Here is a 16,648-nt window from a genome sequence, read left to right on the forward strand (position 1 = left end):
GTTGACAAGTTTCAACTCATAAACAAAATAGAGAAAAACAGAATATAAAAAAATAAAGCCCAACACGGCAAAATTGAAAATGTTGCAGGCTCGGTTTGATTGAGCCTGTAATGGACGGTACTGGAAAGTGCAAGTTAACGTCCACGCCCCCTAGCACCGGCTAATGCAGAATTTAATATCTTAACACAAAATGTTGAAATTTTGAATTTAGAAACATCTGCAGATGTGTTCATACGGCGGTAGTCATGGAGCCTTCAATGTGACACAGTAGTGCCATTCCATGAAAAGCGGCGTATGGTCCCCAAGTAAAAGAATGCGTGTGTCCTAAATGAGAAAACAATGGGTGGAACTAAATAAAATGAAATTTTGAAAAGGGGATTTCAGGTTATGAAGCCTGCATATCGAAGACAAGACGTCAAAAGACAAATTTAAAAAGCAGTCTACATATCCTAAGGGTGATTATACAGTATTCAAGTAGGGATACTTCTATGCATACAAGTTCTATGCATACAAACAGACGTAAAAGATAATATCTTTCAGCAGGCTTCACAACAAACATCGTATAAAACATCTGACATTTTTTGGCAGAGATAAGACTGTTTATTAGAAGAAAACGGGATTCTCATCCCCTGATGTAAAACAACAACAACAACAACATAAACAACATTGGATTTAGAAATTATAGTTACCGGCTTTATTCGGACACTTCGGTTTTGGTTCAAGATGAATGCAACTTACGAATTTGAAATAATTGTAGCAGCTACATATTTTGTAACTTTAGAAAAATGAAAACACCTACTATATTAATTTATAGTAGTACAGTACTGATAACAAAACACATTAAAATAAAAACATATCCTTTTACTAGTCTTGTTATTATACTAATGAAATTTCGGTTCGTTTTTTTTTTTTTTTTTTTTTTTTTTTTTTTTTTTTTTTTTAATAAAAGTAATGGTCATACATATGGCGTTAAGGTGTGGTAAATAGTGCTCAATGTAAAAATAAAACGCTGCGGTATTCGATCCGATCTTGGTCGATCATATCGGCAAGGTAGGCATGACAGCATTCTTTTTTGTACCTGTGTTGGAACTGAAGGCGGGCGAATCAAATCCCTGACGCGCACAAATTTGAACAGGCATTATCAAGCAATACCATAAGTCTTAAAGATTTATATATTTAATTTTCAAACACGTTACCTATTAGAAGACTTAAGACATAGCCTAACAATTAATTTCATTTTTATCAACCCTTCTTGGAAGCATAACAATTAACAAATAATAGAAATGTACAAATAAACTTATATTCTGATATTAACGATCTCTCATTTGGAAAGGAAAAGAATGAAATGAAATACAGAACTCCTACATAAAAGACTAATCGTATTATTGATAACATGTTATCGCATTATTTGGAAGAAAGTCAAAGGGGAAATGATAAACATAAAAGAAATCACTTTAATCAGACGGACTTTTGTATGAGAGAAAAAAAAACAGAATTACACCGCCTTTTGAAGTTTTGCAAAATCTATTGTATATTTACAGGAACAAAGTAGCTATTTAATTATTTACTGCCTTCTTTGAGCATATTGATACTAAAATAAGTTTAAATACCGAAATTCGAAAAATAACATTATTCTTTATGTTGTTTTCATGAACAAATTGAGTTTGATATGAAAGAGAATATTTCCTTGTAAATATTTAAATCATGTCAGTTACATGTTAAGTATGTATATTATCAATTAATAAATATATAAAAAAGAAAAAAAACAAGGTTAGAAATAGGTAGAACATGCTTTTGAAGAAAAACTTTGTTACTTATATTCTGAGCACAGTTCATTTTTGCTATATTAAAGTCGTAAATTTCACTTAACCATTGTCGCTATCTGCTTGCGCTTGCAGCATGTAAAGACTTTATTTTAACAAATTAAAAGTTGGTAACCTTTAAAGTTTAAGAACATTTTAAACCCTATAAAATGCAAAGAATTTATATTTACTGTTTCAACTATTAATAGTTCTTATTCAAATTACAATATAGAAATTTCAAATCATACACTATTCATTCATAACAGAAATGTGCATGTTTTTCTTATTACTTTATCCCGTAAAATTTTGCATGTACTTCGATTGAAATTTATGGAAGATCATTTAATTTAGTTGTTTAAATTCCGCCTATTTGCTAATTTGCATCTTAAATGTTAAGTGCTAAAATTATTGGAGCAGCATCTCGGGCACAATTTTATTTATACTCATAAAATGTTCTCACAACATTAAAGTCATAATATAACAGTACGACGGCTTCCAGACAAGATTTGTCGATTGCATCACATTTAATTATTTTGACAGGAGCCGTATATTTCCCAACACATGGAAAAGTCATTATCGTCAAACCGATTTCTAAAATTAACTTGCATTATACCTTTTCTACTTCTATATCAACGGTTGAAAGCAATACGCATTTCTACCTTGCATCCAGGTAAAAACAGTCACATAACTGTCTTGATTGTTTCATTTAGAGAGAATTATGCCAGTAACATAAAATGTTGATTTCATTATTTGATATATATTTATATAGAACACTACGGACAATTTTTAACGGAAAGTTATTATGATAATGGAATACAAAAGGAGAAATAGAATGACGAGTAGAATTTTAAGCAAATTTTAGGATGAGGAATACAACATTTCTAGGAAGTAAGAAAGTACAGTTATTAATTAATTAAATACGCAGTACAAATTTATAACTTCATATATTATTATAGATTTTTATTCATTACATACAAATGAAATACGTTGGTTGTTCTATCGTTCATTTTTATATCATTATATACATGTATATACTTATGTGCATTTTTAGAAATAATCATCAGCAGCAACAACCTTAATGGCAAAACAATAATATATTTAGAGAGATACCAGTGATATAACTCACATATAAATTATATCAATTTTAAAATTCCACTACTACACTAACAATGTTAATACACTGAAGCAAAACATTACGTTTTTGTAAGAAATTCATCGCGTTTAACTAGTTTTTGTTGTTTTGTTGAAGTAAAAGTATACCTTATTGTATCATTATTTCACCTACCTGGTATCAAAGCATTTAACTGTCACTTTCTGTCTCTGATTGGTATTTAAACTGACAAAGGTTTAATAGCTTTATTTAGCAATTCCATAAAACCAATACATTATTGCTGTTGTTTGTCATTCATTATCAGACATAAAATAAGCATGCTTCTGGCTGTTCTTTGTGTAAAATAACAACATGTGGGCACGTGTGAATAGTTCATACCTTTGTTCTAAGATGCATTTGTTATACTGTAATAATTGTGATTAGAGTTTGTTCAATTGATCAATGTAAGAAAATATTAAAGAACGAAATGACTGAAAGTATCATCAGGTAGAATTTTATCATGAAATAAGACTTTAAATTTAGCTATAAACAACGTCAAACTCTTTTTTTTCTTTAAAGTATCATCCGTTCTTGACACAAAATATTTGAAATATTTTCGAATTTCAGTTTTATTTTAACACATTTTTGTTTCGAAGGAGAAGTTGACGTTATGAGCCAAGAATATATAAAGTCGTGAATGAATATATTAAATCTTATTTGAATTATATTCGTCATAAAAATTCAATCAGGTATAAAAATTAGCTTTTAAAAATATATGTAAATGATCGACTAAATGAGCTTAAAAGTCATTTAACGGAAAAATAAAATTAATGTTTTCTGCTGTTTAAAATTGCTACATCTTTGATGAAAGTGTTACAAATGTAATAAATCTTATATATTTTTTATAATTATTTTGTATTATGTATGAACATCGAATAAATATATTTCTAGATTTTTTCATTTGTGATTATCTTAAATAATGATTCGAGTTAGTAACACTTTTAGTGAAAAATAATGTAATAAGTTATTTGACTGTTTTATACGGATATAAATGTTTGAGTAACAAATTCAACGATAATCTTTTACAACAGTAATGTAATGTTAAGAAGAAAAAGTATTGTTGATTTCTTTATTATTCACAGCAGTATATTATAATAATGAAAATATAATAAATTGTAAATAAATTAAATAACTTGTTCCAAAAAAATGTAATAAAATCTGTTATTCATTAGAATTACTTACGAAACGTAACTTAATCAGAGATGTTATATAGTATTACAAATGTTTTATATAATATCAATAAAACGCATTTAGTGATGTGTTATAAGGCAAAAAAGAAAATACTTATGGGTAAGATAAGTGTATCACAGAGATCTAAAGTTCTTCAACGTTGACACCGAATCGTGGTATTCCTATAAAATGATAATGAAAGCATAGGAAAGAAGATAATTAAGCGTGACAAGAGAGTTATTGATTATTGAGATCTCCGATAACGAACCTATTGTGCCATGATTAATTGACATTCAGTATCTATATTTCAAATTGTCCCCACATACTCCAGTTTTAATACTTCACCGTTATCTGATATATGGAAAGATGTTAAACGTAAACTCAGAGACATTGTATGGTACTAAAATGTTATCAAAACCCTAAAATCAATTTTGATCTGGCAAGAAAAGTATTTAAGAATTCAACTTAAGTGAAAAATCAGACAATAACAAATGTTCTCATATTATTCTAAGAATGGACAAATGCTAGAATTTTAAAGCTTGATAATTAGATTTAACCACTTCAGTTTATACTAATTTATTTTAGTTCGATTGTGCAGAAAGCTATTAGCTTATTAAAACACTCTTGAATTCGTTCCTGGAACCGATAAGTACATAGCAATGAGTGGAACGTTTCTTGATCACGAAAACAACGACTTGTCCCTGACTAGGTTCTTACCCACGAGACCAACCACTCGAATATGACTGTCGGTAGAAAAAAATAAAAGTAAAATATTCTAAAATGGTAACACCAATGTTAAATACATTCTTTTCATACATTTTATTAATTAAACATGTTAAACGCCAAAAGAAAAGAACAAAGAAAATGTGTTAACTTCCGCTTAAATATAAAATGATTGTCATGATATATATAAAGCTGCTATCAGATTTCTCTAATGATTTCGTGTAAGTAACAAAAATCAATATTTGGTCTTGTTTCTAACATACATTACATTATTTATTCGTTTTCAATCCTTATATGGTTTGAATAATTTATTCTCTAAAATTTTCTGGATTGTAGCAAAATAAAATAAGTAAAACTTAAGATTCGGCGCTAATGAGACTGTTCAAGCCAGCCATAGAAAGTATAACATTTTTCATATCCCCTATCTCTGGCTTAAACACTATTAAAACTTCAACACGACATTTATTGTCATACAGCAAATTATTTCAGATATTTTACTATATCAAATAAATGTGAATGACAACATTATGTATTGAAAGAAACTAAAATACAATTTGTACCAAACAAGCGTCTCGATCTTCTAATAAAACACGGTGTTCTATATATCTTCCTTTTGTAAACATTTACAATGTTAATCAAATTACGTGATTAAAAGGTAAAAAAAAAGAATAACGTCTTCGTTGAAACTTAAACTTTAATTTTAGTGACGAATATCGGATAAAACACCCAACAGGTGTTAAAACAGATAAATGTTATGATTTATGAACGCTTTCTTTTGCTTAAGGAACATTTATATTCTTTATCAATATACACTTGTTCTTTATAACGTTTGGATCATTTTATTATCAAAGGGAAACCATTTATCATATATGTAACATATGTATCAGATACAAGCGCAATTGAGATATATTATCTACATATCGATCGATTTTGTTATATTCGAAGTCTTTCATTTCAAAACACACGATTGCAAATAGAAATTCTATTCACATCAGATGAAGAATATAGACAAATATGAAATATGCATTGTGTATATAAATACAAGTTATCATGTAGGACACTCAGCATAATATGTAATCTGCTGTTTGCACGTCAATTATGTTTCTTAATTGCTTCCGTATTTAATACACATTTCATGTGACTGTTTGTATATTAAAGAAAGATGAAAGCTAGTTACGATGAAACTTTTTTGGATATTATATTTATGTTGGATCTAATTCAAAGTAAAACCTTATCATAAAATGCGAGTAAAGCATTTTATAAAGCGTGCAATAAGCTTTCATTGCGCCCTATTATAAAGATAAAACAATTTCAAGTGAAATAACAAATATTTTTTCAACTCATTGATAAATGAGCAAACATGTCGATCTATCAAAATCTGTATTGTAAATGGAAACATGTTGACAAAAACAATAGACAATAATGCTGTCTCAATAACAACGACCTGTCGTTCCAATAACACGGAACTTTTATATTTTTCAGCAGTATTCAATCTTTGACGATGTAATATACTGTCCATGCTTGACATCTAATCCGTTATGAACAATTTATGTCTTGAAATTTATATAGTTATTCAATTAACGTGTCCTCACAAAGAAAGAAAAAAACAAAGCAAATGAATGTGTGTGAGACCTTTGCTGCCTCTCATGTAATTTTGTCATTTCATTTGATGACACTAATTCCAAAATCTGACATGCTGTCTGTATACAACGCTGTTTTGATGATTTTTTATATATATATGTTGATATTCAATTATTGTTTTAAACTTTTACTAGATCATCCTGTCCATAACTTTATTCTTAACATTGTATGATTATAGTATTTTAACGTGCTATCAAAATTTACAGTCATGTTTTTCATACAGCAGTGTGTTATCGTGACTTTTCTTTGACACATTACATATTTGTTATTTGTTAACAATCAATATTTTATTCAGTAACTTTTCAGCCACTTTGAAAAACAGACACAAAAAAGACTAATATTTTCAGTAGACAAGTACCCCTTATGATTTCCAAAATGGTTTACAATGTCATGAATGTGCCGATATATATGTTGTCATAAATTAAAGAGAATATGCAATATGTCGATTAATGTTTTCTTTTCCAATCGGAAATGTATTATATTTACAATCATGATATTGAATTTAGTTTTGGATTTGACCAAACTAATGAAATATATTTTGAACAAAATGATATCATTTTGAGGAAACATGAACTCTTACCCTCACTTATTTATATATCGTTATTAAGTAATTTATCACCGAATAATCAATAAATTGAGTTTTGGACTCATTTAACGTATGAATTATTCACCTTAGCATGAGTGACAGTGGAAAAAGCAGACAAGTACATATAGGTAGTGTGAAGTTTAATTGCTTTTTATAACAACCTTGCACAGAAAATAACTTCCCTTTTCATAGAAAAATTTACATTGTGGTTTCTTGTTTGCAATAGCAAAATTGTCTAACTTTGAATTATGATGATAATGTTGATCATCATCATCACCACCACAATCATCATACTCATTATTTAAACATACATCGATTTCAAACGTCTTTCTAATGACGTAAATGCAGATTTCAAACAAAACGTAATTATAGTTTCTTTTCACCTTGATTACCTAATACAATAAATTGAAGGTAACAATGTTCTAGGTATTCTATATTACAACCAGTTGAACTTTCAGTTGAACATTTAAATAAAATCCTGAATCTTGTCACAGTATTTTCCGCAGCCGAGATTGCATTTTAACGCTTGCTTTCATATCAATCCACAAATTTAAGAAATAAAGGAGAAAAAAGTCCTTTGCGACAAAACCACGACATGGCAAGTGTCCGAATAGAGGAAATTCACAATTGGATAGAATATGTTGACGTATATTCTTAAGAGCCTGTACATTTTGCTGAATAAATATTCTATACTCGACCATTTAGATTGAAAATATCTTGCCTTTACATCGTCTGTTTTATTTATCTGTAAATTCATCGGCCATTTTAATCACATTTAATTCCGAATAGCTCTTGATTAATCGTGACAGCAGTACTTATACTCAGACTATTAGACTCATTGCTATATGTTCAGCAATTGTAACCATTGTTTCTTCGAAATGTTACATTAACATATCCTAAATAGTTTTAGATACTAAGATTTTTTCAAGGTACTGAATAACAAACACAAAATATTTCTTTTACATGTATTGCTTAACAATTCGTCTATGATTAATAAGGTACTCATAGTATTTGTGTGCGGGTGGTGGACGGTACTAGTTTTTAACAAGTCATGAATTCTAAATCGTCATGGAATATATTTACTGTATGGGATGAGTTTATACAAAATTGTCACGTTTACGTTTATTCTTTTCCTGTTCGTTTTACAAGTTCTTTAATCAATGACATTTGGTGTGAATTTATTCGGATACAAAATTCTATGGAAATCTTGAATTAACTTTATTGTTCATACAAATGTTGGTCTTGACTTGAATGGAATTAACATATTCTTATCGGACGTTTCTAAAACATTGAAACAACTAGAATCGCATTAATGGCAAATATCATTTTCTTGGCACATAAAAGACATAAAGATGTTTTATCATAAACGCCATACTTATTTTACTTTTTTGAAGATAACCTATTACCATTTTATTATGCTTCATTTTTATCTAGAATTCTAAAACTCATGTTCGATATGTTTTGAAGAGGTAAATGTTTCTGTGCCTACAATCTATATCAGGCAATCTTGTTTTATTAATGTTCTGTGAGTGATAATCGCAGGGTTTTCCTACAGTCAATGTTTTCCTATACAGAACACTCTTACACTTCCATTGAACATCATCATGTGAATTGGAAAATGTTATCATGGTGTTTGAATAACCGAAAAAGAACGCAAGGATTTTATATGTAGTTATTTTCATAAAAGATAAATATACATTTATTTGGATTGTAAATTAAGATTGAACGTGTTAGTTGAATTAAATATGATTTTTATTTGTGAATTTACAGAAGGATGAGTATTGACTAAAAGAGAAAAATTCAGTAAAAACCAGTTTATAATTGTATTGAATCATAAATGTTAAGAAGGATGTTTTTTCTCGGAACAATGTGACTTTCGTTGTGTATAACGGTAAGTAGACATTTGACTTTGCTGTCTCCTGTTACAAGATTTATCATACATTTATCATGATATTGTATAGGTTTTTTCAAACAATTAATAATTCTGCATTACAGAAAACAATTATGTTTGCTAAAAAGATCACTAACTTTGATAACTCAAATTGTTTATTTGTATCAATTAAGCCTTGAAATAAATAGTTGTGAATTAAATCACATTAATAGGATATGACAAACTAAATCATGTTAAGTCATAATTGTCTGTTAACTGGTATGTTTTCTAGTTTTATCTATTTCACTAAAAATGTGGATCCAAAGTGGGGAAACATAATCAACAATACAGCAACCATTTTAAGCGAGCATTTAAAAGATTAAATCGCATCCACAAGAAAGAACAACCGTAGACAACTTAGGAAATAGTCTAATTTATTTTTATATGCTTTTTATTAGTTTTGACACATTTCTCTGTGCTATTTTGGATATGATGATGACCTATATTTTAAGCTAGTGTTACTTTGGTCTCTACATTCTCTGTAATATTTATTTATTGATTACTGTATTACTGGTAAAATAAACGTTTGTTAAAATTTATCAGACAAAAGCAACAAATAAAATATTCGTTAACGGAAAGCGCTTTAAGCTTTTTTTCAATAGACACTGGCAAACCTGAACAAACAAGCCAACAAACTTTTAATCAATGACACATAAAGTGTTGATTAAAAATAATTATAGGATTTGAATATAAAAAAAATCCTATTTTTCTAAAACATTAGTTCGAATGAGACAAATAAACGAGTGGTTTATTATTATATTGTTTTATTTTTTCATATTTCCGGTTTGTATATAGAAATTATATCACAACATCAGATCAATAATCATTCACCTTTAGAAGGCAAAAAAGATAAATACAGTAAACACGTTTACTGTTTAACAATTTATTTTCAGAACATATAAAACAAGTCGTATCATTCTAGTTTTAAAAATAATTAATTCGTTATGATAAAACATTTCGATTTACAAAGATTTTTTATATCTGATTATGCAGCTGTTGAAAAATATTCTTCTAGTATAAATTATACAAAAGTATTTGCAAAGAACGATTGGAACGACGTGTAAATGATATTTAACTCCTTAATAACAGGTATTTTTCTGTTTCTGTCCTTCATAATCAATTATATTCCGTTAACGATATTTTTAACAGGTACGAACAGCATTTGTAATGTCCGTAGTAACTCGATACCAAGCGATAGCCCTATCTAAGAAAGTTTTTGCAACAAGCGTGATAGTATTCAAATGTTTTATTTTTACTTTGGCAACATTCCAAGACCGATGTAGTTGAACATTTAAACCGGAGCTCACTCCTCAATGATTTATGCTTAAAATAATAAAAACAATAATGCATGAATTTCAAATCAGACATCCACATAAACGCATGTTCGTTCATATTGCATACACTACAATAAACGTACAACCAGGAAAAACAATAAAGATGTCAGTTCCAAACGATCAAAATAGGTACATTCAATACAATATTTGATTATGTTTCCAGTCATTGCGACTCCATCAACATAATACGATGAAACTTTTTCTGACTGTTTATTTGTAATTTGGTTAGGCTAGCCAATATCTATCTCACTAAAAAATCAAACTATCAGATGGCAATATTGCAAGATAGAATACGTTCTTTGAAAACAGGAGCACATTCATTTAAATTTCTACTTCCTTATTATGTTTAAATTAACAACCATTGGTTTTCAAACGTTTATAGGAATATTTGAAACGCTTTGATTGATTCCTTATGTTTGGATACTGCACATATTTTCTTCTGGAAAAGTGTTTTGAAAATACTTATAAATCAAAGTTTCTTTTTCCTTAAGTAACTAATATTAAAGGGATATACATTTGTTCGAATAAGTGCAACCTTGTTTTCGTTTATTCTTTTCTTATTTCAGTACGTGTAAAGACCCAGTTCTGCCTTTGAGATCAATTGATTTCCATTCACAATTGATATAAAAATACTGTCTCGTATCAAAGATTAATCTTTTCAAATTTGTCAGACTGCCAAAATACATAATATTCTTTTATACCTTTATTATAGTTTTGTTTCTTTCATATTTAATCATTCTATCATAACATAACATTTTTCAGTTCAGTGCCCTCACTTAAGGTAATGAAATATAATCGTGCCTTTCATCCATACATTGTTGACAGCATTGGATTGATTTGATTAAATGCTGATCGGATATTGCACTTAAAGAAAAACAAAGTTTCAACTTGAGTCAGGGTCATCTTTTCAATTAAAATATTTTATGTATCAATGTTATTACATTCTGAAATTTGAAGAACGTAGGTTACAATAATTTGCTCTAATTTGAAACAAATAATCTTCTGCAAATATAAACACAGAAACAGACGTTTATTGTTGTCATATAAAAATAATTAAAAGAAACCCTTAAGTGACTTAACACGATAAAACTGAAAACCAAATATAACATGGTACGAATTAAAATTTCAATTTCCTTATAAATATACGACAATAAAATGTATTTACAGATTTAATTAATATTATGAACGTGTGGTAGCAAAATGTTAAAAGATAACAAAGGAAGAAAGTGATATAATTATGTAGAGTAGAGAAAAATGGACCAAAGCTGTTACTCAATTTGTATACAGTTTAGAATTTGCAAAATCTTTTCATTCGAAACATTCTTGCAGTTATTTGTCATACTCATACATGTTTAAGAAAGCAAAATCAGTCATATTGATGCGGCAATACATCAAGAATATTTTACATGATTAACGTCTTAATCTGACCCCTGTGCCATTTGCACTGTTAATCATTCTACGGTATATTGGAACTGAATTAAAATGGTAAGAATCGATTTAAGCAAATACTACATATCCTATAAGCAAGATCTTGATGATTCGTTTTTACATTGCGCATAGATTAAACTAGTATGTTTCAAAAACAAAATTAAACGGTAAAAAGCAAAAATATAAAATAAATACCAAAAATAATATTTTTAGTTTGTTTATCTTATATATATAAAATATATTTTTCGGCCGTCTGTTTTGTTCCTTGGGTCTGCGTTACATTATCGTCGCTATCCTTTGTTAGCTCGACTATTCGATTAGAATAAGAAGAGCTATTGTAGTCACCCGAGCGTCGGCGTCGGCGTAATCACTTATTATACCCCCAAAAACGAAGTTTGGGGGGGGGGGTATATAGGAGTCACCCGGTGGTCGGTCGGTCGGTCGGTCGGTTGGTCGGTCGGTCGGTTGGTCGGTTGGTCGGTCCAGCGGTCCGTTGCATTTTCCTTGTCCGGAGCATAACTTGAAGACTAATGGTTGGATTTCAATATAACTTCATACAATGGTCAAGCACATTGAGAGGAAGTGCAGTGCACAAGAACCATAACTCCACCTTGACTAATAACAGAGTTATTGCCTTTGTTACTTTTCCTTGTCCGGAGCATAACTTGAAAACTACTGGTTGAAACTCAAAACAACTTCATACAATTGTCAAGCACAATGAGAGGAAGTGCAGTGCACAATAACCATAACTCCATCTTGACTAATTACAGAGTTATTGCCCTTTGTTTCTTTTCCATTGCTTTTTTGTCCGGAGCATAACTTGAAGACTAATGGTTGGAATTCAATATAACTTCAAATAATGGTCAAGCACATTGAGAGGAAGTGCAGTGCATAAGAACAATAACTCCATTTTGACTAATTACAGAGTTATTGCCCTTTGTTACTTTTCCTTGTCCGGAGCATAACTTGAAAACCACTGAATGGAATTCAATACAACTTCATGCAGTTGCCAAGCACCTTAAGAGGAAATGCAGTGCACAAGAATTATAACTCCATTTTGACAAATTACAGAGTTTTTGCCCTTTGATACTTTCCTTGTCCGGAGCATAACTTAAAACATACTGGTTGGAATTTAAAACAACTTCATACAATGGTCAAGCACAATAAGAAGAAGTGCAGTGCGCAAGAACCATAACTCCATTTTGACTAATTACAGAGTTACTGCCCTTTGTTACTTTTCCTTTTCCTGGAGCATAACTTGATAACTACTGGTTGGATTTCAAAACAACTTCATACAATGGTCAAGCACAAGAACTATAACTCTGTCCAGAGTAATTATAGTGTTATTGCCCTTTCTTTCTTTTCCATTGCTTTTTTCTTGTCCAGAGCATAACTTGAAAACTACTAGTTGGAATTCAAAACTATTTCATACAATAATCAAATATATTGAGAAGAAGTGTTGTGCACAGAAACCATAACTCTTTTTTGATTAATTTAAAAGTTTTTGCCCTTTGTTACTTTTTATTGTCCAATGCATAACTTGAAAATTAATGTTTGGAATTCAATGAAACTTTATACAATGGTCAAAGGCAGTGAGATGAAGTGCAGTGCACAAGAACAATAACTCTATTTGGACTTATTACAGTTATTGCCTTTGTTACTTTTTTTATCCAGTGCATAACTTGAAAACTAGTAGTTGGAATTCAATACAACTTCATACAATGGTCAAGCGCAATGAGAGGAAGTGCAGTGCACAATAACCATAACTCAATCTTCTGTATTTATAGAGTAATTGCCCTTTATTCCTTTTCCTAGTCTTTCTGGACTTATTACAGAGTAATCCAATAAAACTTCATCAATGGCCAACCACATTGAAAGGAAATGCAACATACAAGAACCACAACCATCTTTAATTGCCCACAACCATAACTCTATTTCAATTCTTTACAAGGTATTCTGTTACTAGTAACATCCTCATTTCCGAAGCAGTCTTGCAGGGGGTATTAATCACATTTAGTGATAGTTCTAGTGTTAAAGTTTTTGTAATACCTCAAATATTTTCAAAGTCCATTGACATATGGCTTTGAAACTTTGCACACTTTTTCACCATCATGACCCCAACCTGTAGACAGGAGGAGGTAACTCTATCAAGCATTTTGACAGAATTATGCCCCTTTTTCGACTTAGAATTTACGTTAAAGTTTTTGTAATACCTCAAATATTTTCATAGTCCTTTGACATATGGCTTTGAGACTTTGCACACTTGTTTACCATTATGAATCCAACATGTAGACAGGAGGAGGTAACTCTATCAAGCATTTTGACAGAATTATGCCCCTTTTACGACTTAGAATTTACGTAAAAGTTTTTGTAATACCTCAAATATTTTCAAAGTCCTTTGACATATGGCTTTGAGACTTTTCACACTTGTTTACCATTATGAATCCAACCTGTAGACAGGAGGAGGTAACTCTATCAAGCATTTTGACAGAATTATGCCCCTTTTTCGACTTAGAATTTACGTAAAAGTTTTTGTAATACCTCAAATATTTTCAAAGTCCATTGACATATGGTTTTGAAACCTTGCACACTTTTTCACCATCATGACCCCAACCTGTAGATAGGAGGAGGTAACTCTATCAAGCATTTTGACAGAATAATTGCTCTTTTTCAACTTAGAATTTACGTTAAAGTTTTTGTAATACCTCAAATATTTTCATAGTCCTTTGACATATGGCCTTAAAACTTTGCATGTACTTGTTGACTGTCATGACCCCAACCTGTAAACAGGAGGAGGTAACTCTATCAAGTATTTGGACAGAATTATGCCCCTTTTTCGACTTAGAATTTACGTTAAAGTTTTTGTAATACCTCAAATATTTTCAAAGTTCATAGACATAAGGCTTTGAAACATGTTGAAATTTTATACTCTTCTTTGAGAGCATAATAGGACTCTCTCCAAGGCCTATAACTGTAATATGGATTTAAAGAAAAATTTTGCCTTTTTCTTTACTGAGAAAATTTTACCTTTAAATCAAGGCTTTTTTACTATCAAGCACTAAGACTAGTCGCGCGTTGCTGTCCTACCGACAGCTCTTGTTAATATTACTCTTTCTTTCTTCAAAATTTCAAGAATTTCTTGCATTTTTTGAATATTCTAAATTATTATTATATCAAAATACTCATAAACACACTAAAATTATTTACTTCTCTATATCTTGAGCCTGAAATATATATATCTTTATACTTATTGTAGTACTCAATTGTAGATCAATAATGTGCTTTAAACTTTAAGTTCATTTGAAACGTCTATGACGTCTCAAATTCATCGGTGTCTACCACAAGTTTTTCCACAAGTATTTTTGAAAAGTATCTATGTCTTTAAATAATTGCTTTTCAATTCAAAGACACATCAATCATAACATTACTTTACAAACTTTAATTTCGGCTTAACAGAAACAGGTGGTTCGTTTTGATAAAGATTCGTAGCTATTTCATTATCACCTTTTTAATAATATGTCTGTATCTAACACTGAATTATTTTTGTTGGAAAATAAAATTTACATAATTGTATTTTTTCAAATTAAGGTTTTCTGCGTTTTTCTACGTTTGATAATTTCTTTGTTTTAAGATAATAATATTGTGATCACAATGTCTTTATCATTTTAGGTAAAGGCTTTCTGGCTGACAGAAAGCCTACGATTAGTATAAACTATTAAGCGGGTTCTATCTGGAGCCGAATCAATGCATGTGCATTCATTACTCGTAGCTCTCAGCATTTATTATAGCTTCCAGAATTAACTAATCGGAGCTCAAGAAAATAACTTTGGCTCAATAACTAAAACTGCCTTACTATACCTAAAGGCACCATGCCTACAAGAATAACAATTGTCATATTGCTTAAATAATTATATATTATTTACCGAATAATTTATTTAAAGCATAATACATCAATACATCAATAAATTGAAAAGAAAACACAAAAATATTAGAAAAAACGTTTTCATTTACAATTTCCGCTAATTTTTACGTCATTTACCTTGTTTATGGGCAGAGTATATTTCATTATCTGTTATAGACAGCAAAAGTTTCTTAGTGTTATGAGACTAGTTTTCTTTTAATCACGCATAAATTATCGTCATGTAATTAATAAAAAATAGCGTTTGTTTGTAGTGTTGCAGAACTGCCTGTACTTATTTAATTTTGTCAATTGAATATTAGAAACAGCCAATTATTAAATAACCAACGATAAACATTGAGTGGCTGCCATGACGTTCGGTTATCGTGTCTGTCAGGGGCAAGTCGTTGTTTCTGTCAGCAAAATACTTTACACCCATTGCTTAGTACCGCTCTGTTCCATAAGGATATACACGAGATAAATTCATTAAGCGTGTAACATAAAACACATTTCAACTGAAATACTTTGTTACAAACAAAAACAAAAAAGCCATTTTATAAGTATTGGCAACGATTCCAGTGAATACGTTGGGGTACAATGAAATGAAAATGAAAACTTCAATTGTTCGCTACCTGATGTTATCGTTAACCTCCAGTAAACATATTAATTTTATAAAATCAAAAAAATAATATAACTGTGATGTTAAAAAATGAACGTTCAGAACTGTCAACAGAGGCAACAGAGTTTAGCAATTATAAGTATTTCTAATGCTTCACAATACTTTGAAAATATTCATAATTCAGAACTTTATTTCTTGCTTTTGCGCTTGGGGAGGGGATCGTTTGTCGTTGTTTTCATTTTGTTATTTTATCTTATTTTACTTTATTCAAGCAGCACTGGCTTAACACATGATTTCATCATATTTTGTCTAGAGCCCCAGACTTACAACAAATTCAAGTAATGTGTTTACTGAACAATTTATTCAT

The 16,648-nt window shown here is 29.9% G+C and overlaps 1 protein-coding gene across 2 annotated transcripts in view; it reads left to right on the plus strand.

Annotated features, from left to right (window-relative positions):
- The first annotated feature begins 2,473 nt into the window (after positions 1–2,473).
- LOC132737524 (secretin receptor-like) overlaps positions 2,474–16,648 on the plus strand; it is a 28,025-nt gene continuing 13,850 nt past the window's right edge. Inside the window, exon 1 of one of the 2 annotated variants that reach the window (XM_060724823.1) lies at positions 2,474–2,690. The gene's annotated coding sequence lies outside the window, so the exon portion shown is untranslated. Of the gene's footprint in view, positions 2,691–8,632; positions 8,964–16,648 lie in introns of those variants that run through there. The other variant, XM_060724822.1, reaches the window with a different exon arrangement.

Source organism: Ruditapes philippinarum, unplaced genomic scaffold, assembly GCF_026571515.1.
Source record: "Ruditapes philippinarum isolate M1 unplaced genomic scaffold, ASM2657151v2 ctg2915_1_1_1_1, whole genome shotgun sequence".
Lineage (NCBI taxonomy): Eukaryota > Metazoa > Mollusca > Bivalvia > Venerida > Veneridae > Ruditapes > Ruditapes philippinarum.